Source organism: Neofelis nebulosa, chromosome 14 (assembly GCF_028018385.1).
Source record: "Neofelis nebulosa isolate mNeoNeb1 chromosome 14, mNeoNeb1.pri, whole genome shotgun sequence".
In the NCBI taxonomy this organism is placed as follows: domain Eukaryota; kingdom Metazoa; phylum Chordata; class Mammalia; order Carnivora; family Felidae; genus Neofelis; species Neofelis nebulosa.
The window spans coordinates 49,179,727-49,189,228 of NC_080795.1; the positions used below are offsets into that span (position 1 = coordinate 49,179,727).

The 9,502-nt window shown below is 44.4% G+C and overlaps 1 long non-coding RNA gene across 1 annotated transcript; it reads left to right on the forward strand.

Moving 5' to 3' along the window:
- The first annotated feature begins 345 nt into the window (after positions 1–345).
- On the forward strand, positions 346–7,016 carry LOC131494411 (uncharacterized). Its single transcript, XR_009253389.1, has 2 exons — positions 346–6,423; positions 6,893–7,016. It is a non-coding gene; the product is annotated as an uncharacterized LOC131494411 (long non-coding RNA).
- Positions 7,017–9,502: the final 2,486 nt, after the last annotated feature.

Here is a 9,502-nt window from a genome sequence, read left to right on the forward strand (position 1 = left end):
TGATAAGACTGTCCGACATTTTATTCTTGATCTACTTTCTTATGTCATTGAAGAATACAGTATTTGCAAACTAACTTATTCCTTTTAGAAAATGCGGATATAGGGGCACCTGGGTGGCTCAGTCGGTTGAGCGTCCGACTTCAGCTCAGGTCATGATCTCACAGTTCGTGAGTTCGAGCCCCGCATCAGGCTCTGTGCTGACAGCTCGGAGCCTGGAGCCTGCTTCAGATTCTGTGTCTCCCTCTCTTTCTCTGCCCCTCCCCTGCTCATGCTCTGTCTCTCTCTGTCTCAAAAATAAATAAAAACATTAAAAAAAAAAAAAAGAAAATGCGGATATACTTTCACTTTGACCTATTATTATAGATATACTCTATGTTTGAATTTACATTCAAGACCAGACATCTCTTTGGTTACCTTTAATATTACTTTGGATAATTAGTGCAATGATTCTTCCTATGATTACACATAACATGGGGAAGAATTATGTCAGAACTTTTTTCAGTTCAATTAATTTTCTGTGTTTTATTTGTATTTGGCTTTTTGAGACCTTAAAGATGATCAGCTTGAATTTATATAACTTTTTAAATAATAATTACAGTTTATGGTCAAGATAATGAAACATCCTTTATCTCAGCATTATAACTTTGATCCACTTCTGCTAAATGATTTCTCTTCAATCTTACTAAATCATAAATAGTTCTTTGTGCCATATGTTGTTTTTTTAAAAATTGTAGTTTAATAAACTATTATGAATATATATCACCTCAATTTTAGGAAATTTTAAGTAGAGATTTATTTTAAATACACAAAAATAGGGACACTTGCGTGGCTCATTTGGTTGAGTGTCTGGCTCTTGATTTTGGTCCAGGTCATGATCTCACAGTCGTGAGAGCAAGCCCCATGTCTGGCTCCATGCTGAGCATGGAGCCTGCTTGGGATTCTTTCTCTGTCCCTCTGCCTCCCCCTCCTCATGCTCGCTCTTTCTCGCTCTCTAAAATAAGAAAAAAATTTAAAAAATAAAAACACAAAAATATACGTTCAGGAATGCATATATATGGGGGGGCCTGGGTGGCTTAGCCGGTTAAGTGTACGACTGTTGGTTTTGGCTCAGGTCCTGATCTCACAGTTGGTGACTTTGAACCCCACGTTGGGCTCTGTGCTGACAGCACAGAGCCTGCTGGGGATTCTTTCTCTCTCCCTCTCTCTCTGCCCTTCTCCCGCTCCTGCTCTCTCTGCCTCTCAAAATAAACTTAAAAAAAAAAAAAAGAATGCATACATTTGTAGTAAAAATGTAAACGCACGGGGATGATAAAGATCAATATCCGAGCGTGGGAGGAGGACACAGTCAGGGTGAGATACACAGGGGACTTCAGCCCTTTTACTGAGGTCATCTCTTAAGTTGTGTGCTCATTCTATTTTTTAATGCTTTCTTGGATATCTTGAATATTTTACTATATTTTTCTTAAAGCTGAGAAGAGATCAACTATCTACCTTTTAATCCGTGTGATCTGTTGTAGGCCTTAATGACTTGATTTTCAGATGAACCAAGTTATCTTGTGCACCTACACTGCTATTAGTTCAGGTGTTAGTTTCAAAGAAATATGCAAATACTGATCCAAAAACACGAGCTGTGGTTAGTTTGAAGTAGTTCAAGAAGCAGATGCCTAAATGGAATGAGATGTGCAAGAGATTTATGGGCGGGGACTGTCTGTAAAGGATAAAAAGGAGGGAGCAGTACACAGGGAGAGCCTTGTGTCTGGACTGTAGGCTTGACACCTGTGACAGAGGAGGAGGAAGAAAGGAGGCCTGGGTGGGAGGAGCCTCAGGCTGCCGTGTGGTTCTAAGAAAGGTCGTGCCAGGCTGAATGGGTGGTCCTGGAACCAAAGTTGCTTGTCAGAGGAGTCCTGTATTCAAGAATGGGCCAGCACTAGTACCCTCACTGTGCTCAGTCAGTGGCAGGGAGCGGCCGTGGGGAAGCATGACCTTAACAGCAAATGCAGTGGTGGCAGCCATACTTCCTGCAGCCAGCTCTTGAAGGAGTTGTGAGCAGAGCATTTCTATTGCTGCACCTCTTGTGCCACACGGACCCAGTTCTTACAGGTTTGGGGAGGAACTCCTCTGTGATTTCCATGCACCTCTTTTAGAAGAAGGAGTCTGGTTGAATGGTGAGTAACCCCTGCCTCTGAAGAGCCATGACTAGTATTCATCTTCTCCGTCTTCTGTCATCCGTTTTAAAATGTCCTCACTCACAGCGATATCACCTTGGCAAGTTTTGGTGGCTAATCTAATAGTGTGACGTAAACCTTTATTCCTGAGGAGCCTGAACCTTTGGTAATCGTATCCTTCTCAGACTGGGGTTGCTGCACATATCCATTAACAGCTGCTGTGAATCAAGGGAATACCAGCAGGCACCAGAGGGGTTGCCTGCGTTCTGCATATATTTCTTCTCTCTCCCCCCGGCTGCCTCTGGTCAAAGTCAATTATTTCTTCCAGCAGGCTGACCACTCTTCTAGCCTGCTGGACAGAAGTCCAAAATACTTTGATGATAGTCATAACTTAAGAGTTCAGTGGGAGTTTTGCTGTGTTCAGTAGCAAGAGTGTGTACCCCTTTGATAAGCAGTTCTAACCCTGCAGAGCCAGAGTTTTAGGAATGGTAAGCACTAGGTCACCAGGAATGATGGAGCTGTTCCTTTTCTCCCTTGGTCCTCAGATACATGTAAAGGTTTGTGATTTGATGGGTTTACTGCATTCAGAAGGTGGTACTCCAACTATATTGTATCTGAGCTGGTGCTTACATTATGTCATTAGTAGGCCATTCCACTGATCTATGAGATTGCATTTAAAAAAAATTTTTTTTAACGTTTATTTATTTTTTTTAGAGAGAGCACGGGACAGGGAGGGTCAGAGAGAGAGGGAGACAGAATCCAAAGTAGGCTCCAGGCTGAGCTGTCAGCACAGAGCCCGATGCGGGGCTTGAACTCACAAACTGAGATCATGACCTTAGCCGAAGTCAGACACTCAACTGACTGAGCCACCCAGGCGCCCCGAGATTGCATATTTCTCTACTGTGTGTGTTACTTGACCAGTTGGGGTCCTTTGGTTGGGCCCAGTCTTTTACCTGCTTTGCTTTGAAGTAGATTTCCTGGATGAATACCATGTGAGTGGGACTCATGCCTGTGAATTAGGCATTCTGTTAATGCTCAGATTGTGGTGCTGACTGACGCTTTATGACTGATATCTGGGGATGCCGGCATAGGTGTCTCTGTGAAGATGACTTGGTGGCCCTTCTAAGGATCAAAGGGATCCACTGTAGTCTTGTTGACACCCAATGGTTGTTTGTTATTCTCAAGGAATAAATAGTGCCATATCAGCACAATACTGGTCTCTGGCACAGTTTGGACAGTCGGAGACACAACAGCTAGATCAGCTTTGGTAAGTGGGAATTCATCTGTTGAGCTCATTCAGAGCCTCTATCTCTGCCATAAGTCATTCCATCCATATGCCCCTTGTGCCTCTTCCAGGCTGGCTGATACCAACTAACAAGAGTTATTTTGTCTACTTGGTGGTTCAGAGCCTCTTCCATTGTGGATTTTTTTGATGGGCATTAATGGGTTATACAAAATATCTACTCTTGACTCCCTCTTGTTCATCTATATATACCTCTACTCCAGACCTCCTTATCAGATCTCCTGGCCCTCTTCCTTCCACAACCTGACCAGTCATTGACCACTGCCCAGGAATCTCACCTAAGGCCACTTCTGCATAAAATGATAACCAGGTACATTGCTTATAGATCTACCCATTGGGAAAGTCTTCCCACTGTTTTTCAAGGCCATCCCTTCATGTGCCTTTAGCGTAGCCATGGTCCATTTGTGCCTTGTGCCCACATACTGAGCCAAGCCAACCTATCAGTTAACTCGGTCATTATCCACCTCCTTCAGCTGGTTTAACCCCCATGGCTGTCGGTACAAATGGGGGGAATGACCCTGATGCAACTGTGGCGGGTGATGCGGATGGAGGTCCATGCTACCTGCTCATATGGCTTCCTTGTGCCCTGTGGTCCTGCTTGGTCCTCTCAGATGTAGCGTTCTAGTCTTTTGATGGACTGCCTCTGACTTCATATAATTTTATGTTTTGGTGGTTCTGACTAAATTCAGCTCCAAAATGGGCAGTTGTGAACAAATGGTGTATTTGGTGTTCATCGTCAAGCATCCTGTGTCTATCAGAGCTCAATAAACGTGCCAGGAGCTACTTCCCAAAATGCGTAATTTTGCACTGCAGATAGCATGGCCTTGCTCTGGAATCCTAAGGTCTTCTGATTCTCCCACTGGGGCTTACCATAAACTTCACACTACATCTTTTTACACCAGTGATGCTTCCGATCCTGTACTTCGGGGCTGCCTGTACCATAGCCTAGACCTGTAGCCTTCTGTATTACCCAGCAGATGAGCCAAAGCAGTAAGTATTCCTAGGTGTGAAATGTGTTGCCTGCAGAACTCAGATGTATCTACTAGGCACAGTGCTTCCTTTCAATGCAGCAGTTGCATTTTGGAAGAGAAACTGTGGCACGCCCCCGATCACTGGACCCCTAAAAGGTCACTAACGCGGCAGGTGCTGAACCTTGATAGGATTAATTTCTCGTCCTTCTGACCACATGTACCTTACCAACACTTCTAGCATGTCAGCCATCTCCTGCTTGTCCTGTCCGGTCAGCAGGAAGTCATCAATGCAATGTATAAATGCTCTGTGGGATGTCCAGTCAGCCTCGATCTTGTTGGACCATGAGAGAGCACAGGACAGTTAAAAACCCTAGGATAAAATTAAGTGAATATTGCTCATTCCATGTGAGTGTGCACTTTGATCATTTTTTCTAACTGGAATAGAAAACACATTTGCCAAATCAACAGCTGCATACCGTGTACCTGAGGCCTACCAACAAATTCCAACTGGGATCAGCACTATAATTTTTGACTGATTGCAGTGGTGCACATTACAGTGTTCCCCACATACCATCTGGTTTGTGCAGAGGTCAGACTGGCAAATTAAATGGAGATATGAAGAGACCATACCTGCTCCTTGCCTGTCCACCCACCCCCAGTGTAATAAATACTGCTTTCGATATACTATCTTGGTTGGGGGGATGAGGTGGCATTTAAGGCTCTTTTTACTTGTTTTTCTTTTCACAGCTCTTATCCTATGGTCAAGGACCCAATAGGGTAGTTATTCCAACTACAGGTATATCATTTTTTTAATGTTTTTTTGAGATAGGCAGAGATAGTGCAAGTTGGGGGAGGGGCAGGAAGAGAAGGAGAGAGAGAATCCCAAGCAGGCTCCATGCTGTCAGTGCAGAGCCGGACACAGGGCTCAAACTCACGAACTGCAAGACCATGACCTGAGCCAAAGTCAGATACTTAACTGACTGAGCCACACAGTTTCCCCCCCACCCCTCCGCCGACTATATAATTTCTAATTATACACTGGTGAACTGAGGAAATGACAACTGGATAAGTCTGTGGACTCAGTAGACCTACTATAAGTTAGACTTTTCCATTTATAAGATTCCCCAGAACTTGTCATTCTAACAGGGTCATGATGACCCTCAGGTCTTTGAGAATAAAATGTTAGACCCTGGGTCCAATAATCCTTGCCATATCGTGGTATTCCCCTTTCTCCAGTGCACAGTTACAATAAGTAAATGACTGTAGGTCCTTTTGAGAAACCATTATAGCATATACTTGTGGTTTTGCAAGGTCCCTCCCCTCAGGGACCCAGCTACCTCTTCGGATCAGCAGTTCCAGCTCGAGTCTGGTAACTGAGCAAGAGATTGGACCTTTTTTTGTGTGATGACACTCAGTCTCCTCCATTCTTGCCTTCTTCTGGCTGTAGATGTCAAAGAGTACCATTAATGAATATCCATCTGTTTGCCTCAAGGACACCATACTTTAATGATTTCCCAACCTCCCTGCAGATTAAGGCTATTTGGCTGCCCCTCTACCCTTGCTGGTCATTACTGCCTCCTAGCTTTTAATGGTTAAACACCACCACTTGACCTCTCATACTGGTGTGTTTGGGGCGCAAGGACATGATCGTGATGGATTTTAATGAGCTCACTGCCCTGAGGACTCTTCCTACCATCAGCTCTGGGCTGCAGAGGAGAACCAGCACTGAACTATTTGGTGATGTTAGTGTTCCTCTCACCAGCACATTCCTGGGGACTTTGTGTGTCCACACCTGGTGTGTCTTTTAGGCTTTCCCATGAACATAATCCGGTCGTCTCTGGCCTTACATAATATATCCATCCATCATGCCAACTTCCCTCAGCTCTTTATTTCTTCCTCCACAGGCTACCAGGGCAGCACAGTGTTTCCACTTGGCTCAACATTGGCCAGCACTTTCTCCAGGCTTCTAGGAGCCATCCTAACAGTGAGTGTCCCCCTTTCCCTAGGGTCCTTGCCAAGGTGCTAAATCCCATGGCAAAAGGAATGATTCATCCTCTTTCAGTATTAAACTCCCGCCCCCTTGAAATTCAATCCCAGCAGTACTCCCTTGGCTCCCGCCAGTAGATGCTGGTTCTTGCAGCTCCTTTGGTGTGTAATCTATTTCTTTTCTTGTCAGGCTCAACATATCCCTAACCAAGAAGTGCTGGAATTTAACTCCAGTTATTGGCCTAGCAGTCCAGAGTGTAGACAGGGAGTGCTCCGTACCGTTGCCTTGTGGGGAAGATGCCTCTGTGGTATCATCCCGTACAGGAGAAGTGCTAGCTCTTACAGGGAAGGGCTGGACCACCTCTCCAAGCTCTAGGGGTTCAGGGAGGTTTGCATTGCCCAAATCATCGGAATATCCCTGGAGTTCTCCCACCTCATGTTTCAGTGTTCTGTGTTTTCCCTACCAGAGCCCTTTCTTTAGCAAAACAGACCTTCATTGGCTGAGGATTTAAATGTCTCAGGAGCTCTGCGACTCCCACTGTCAAGTCCTATGTCTGCTCCCCAGCTTTGTCCACACCTTCACTGCAGGAGGTAAGGGCTGCTTTGTAAACTAGCAGAGTCCAGACTCTGGTTCTCACATTTAGCCTTTAATTAATGGCCCTCAGTTTCTCATTATTCTTTGGCCGGGCACCAGTACCACTTTAATAAGTAGCAACTCTGTTGTCCTTGGAGATATTGTGCCCTCGTCACTTTCAAATGGTTGAATTATCGGGGTGCCTGGGTGGCTCAGTCAGTTGAGTGTCCGGCTCTTAATTTCGGCTCAGGTCATGATGTCACGGTTCGAGGGATCGAGCCCCAAGTTGGGCTCTGTTCTGTCAGCTGTCAGCTCGAAGCCTACTTGGGATTCTCTCTCTGTCTGCCCCTCCCTTGTTCATTCTCTCTCTCTCTCTGTCTCTCTCTCCCCCCCCCCCCCCACCAAATAAATAAATAAACTTAAACAAAAATGCTGGTATCGTCATACCTGCAAGGGTAGTTCTTCCCATCTGGACATTTTCCTAGGTCTTCACCCTGAAATCTTCAGCAGTTGGGCCACTCAGTTGGGCCATTTTATCAGCCAGGCAGTGAGTGAGCCTGTCTCCAAACTCCATCTGACCTCTTATTTTCTAGCACCCCTCCTACTACCAGGTTCCATTCAGGTTCTCTGACAAACAGATGCCAAGACAGGGTTAGACAAGCCAAAGATTTATTGGAAGGAAGTATCTGTGAAGGTTAGAAGGCAGGAGCAGAAGTACACAGGGAGAACCTTCTGTCTTGGGCTCTACGCTTGACACCTGTGACAGGAGAGCCCCCGGCGGGGGCAGTGCAGTTCTAAGAAAGCTTTAGCGGAGCCACTGGGGAGTTCTTGAGCCAAAGTTGCCTATTAAAGCATTCCTTAATCCCTCGGGAATGGGCCAGGACTAAGACCCGCTACGTGCTCAGTCTTGGCTGGGAACAGCTGAGGAAAGCCTAGCCTTGAGGTGGATCTGGGGCTGCAGCTGGCTTCTTGGTCAACCACGTTCCCCACTGCTAGTCCTCTTGAAGGAGACCTGAGTGGCCCAGTTCCGTGGCTGCCCCAGCTACCGGCTCTCATACCCATTGTCATTCTTATTTAGTGTCTGTTGATATTTCTGCAGAGGAAGTCTCAGATCATTTAATAAGTACACAGTAATTTTTTACTTACCTTGAACTTAATGTGAGTGAAAGTGCAATTCGTTGCAAAGTGCTATTTAAATATTGGTCTTAAGTGATATGAACTGTCACGGAATTGGAAGTGACCATGGCAGAGAAAGAAGCCAACCTCAACATTTAGCACTTGACGCATAGTGGGTGCTCATTAAATGTTTGTTGACATGAAATAAGACCCAGACTTGGGGTCTTGGTAGAATGTTTGCTGATGATTTTAGTTACATATTTTCATGACTTAACACTTTTCTCCTAATTCCTTTGTCCTCCATATGCCTGAGAATGCAGAATGTCTCTATTTACAAGTGCCTCTTTAAAACATATTTTGTCCTGAAATATTAAAAAGTGTATTGTTCATGTGCATGAATAAAAACATGTAACTCAATTTTTGATGGTGTTGACATCAAAAAATTTATTTGATAAAATAAAAAATTGATTAAATTCATGCCATGGAACTTTATGACATAACTGCTTAAGTTCACCTTTATGAAAATATGCAAGCTATTTTTGTCATTCATACCACACCTCAGTTTGAATCAGTTAATTGAAATAATTGATTCAAATCATGAATTTATGTGCATACACAGAAATACAGTCAAATATTTAAAGTTAGGGCAAATAGATAATATAAAATCCCTTTCTGATTTTATTGTTTCATTGAAAAGTAATCAGTATAACCAAGCAGGTCCCAACCATGATTCTTAAGGCATGGGGAAAGGGGACCGTGGGTGGCCCAATCAGTTAAGGGTTCAACTCTTGTTTTCTGCTCAGTTCATGATCTTGCAGTTTGTGAGTTTGAGCCCTGGATCTTGGGATTCTCTCTCTTCCCCTCTCTCTGCCCCTCCCCTGCTCACACCTGCTCACCCTCTCTCTCAAAATAAATAAATAAACTAAAAAAAAAAAGTTTCAAAAAAAGGAATGGGGATGAGTGCACATATATCAAATCATGCTATTAAGAAACAAAGCCTCAGTTTTTCCTGTTGGTTGATTTCTTTTTAACTGTGATATGTTTCTTCTTCAATTTTATAAAACACAAAAAGAACACAGATTTTTCTACTTATTGAAGGGGATAGACAAGAGTTTTCAGTGGTGAAAAAGATACCATTTCATGGTTCTGGCCTATCCACAAACCATCTGACCACTTTTGAAAGTTTAGATATTCAGGGGCTCCTGGGTGGCTCAGTCGGTTAAGCGTCCGACTTTGGCTCAGGTCATGATCTCACGGCCCGTGAGTTCGAGCCCCGTGTCAGGCTCTGTGCTGACAGCTCAGAGCCTGGAGCCCGTTTCGGATTCTGTGTCTCCCTCTCTCTCTGCCCCTCCCCCATTCATGCTCTGTCTCTCTCTGTCTCAAAAAT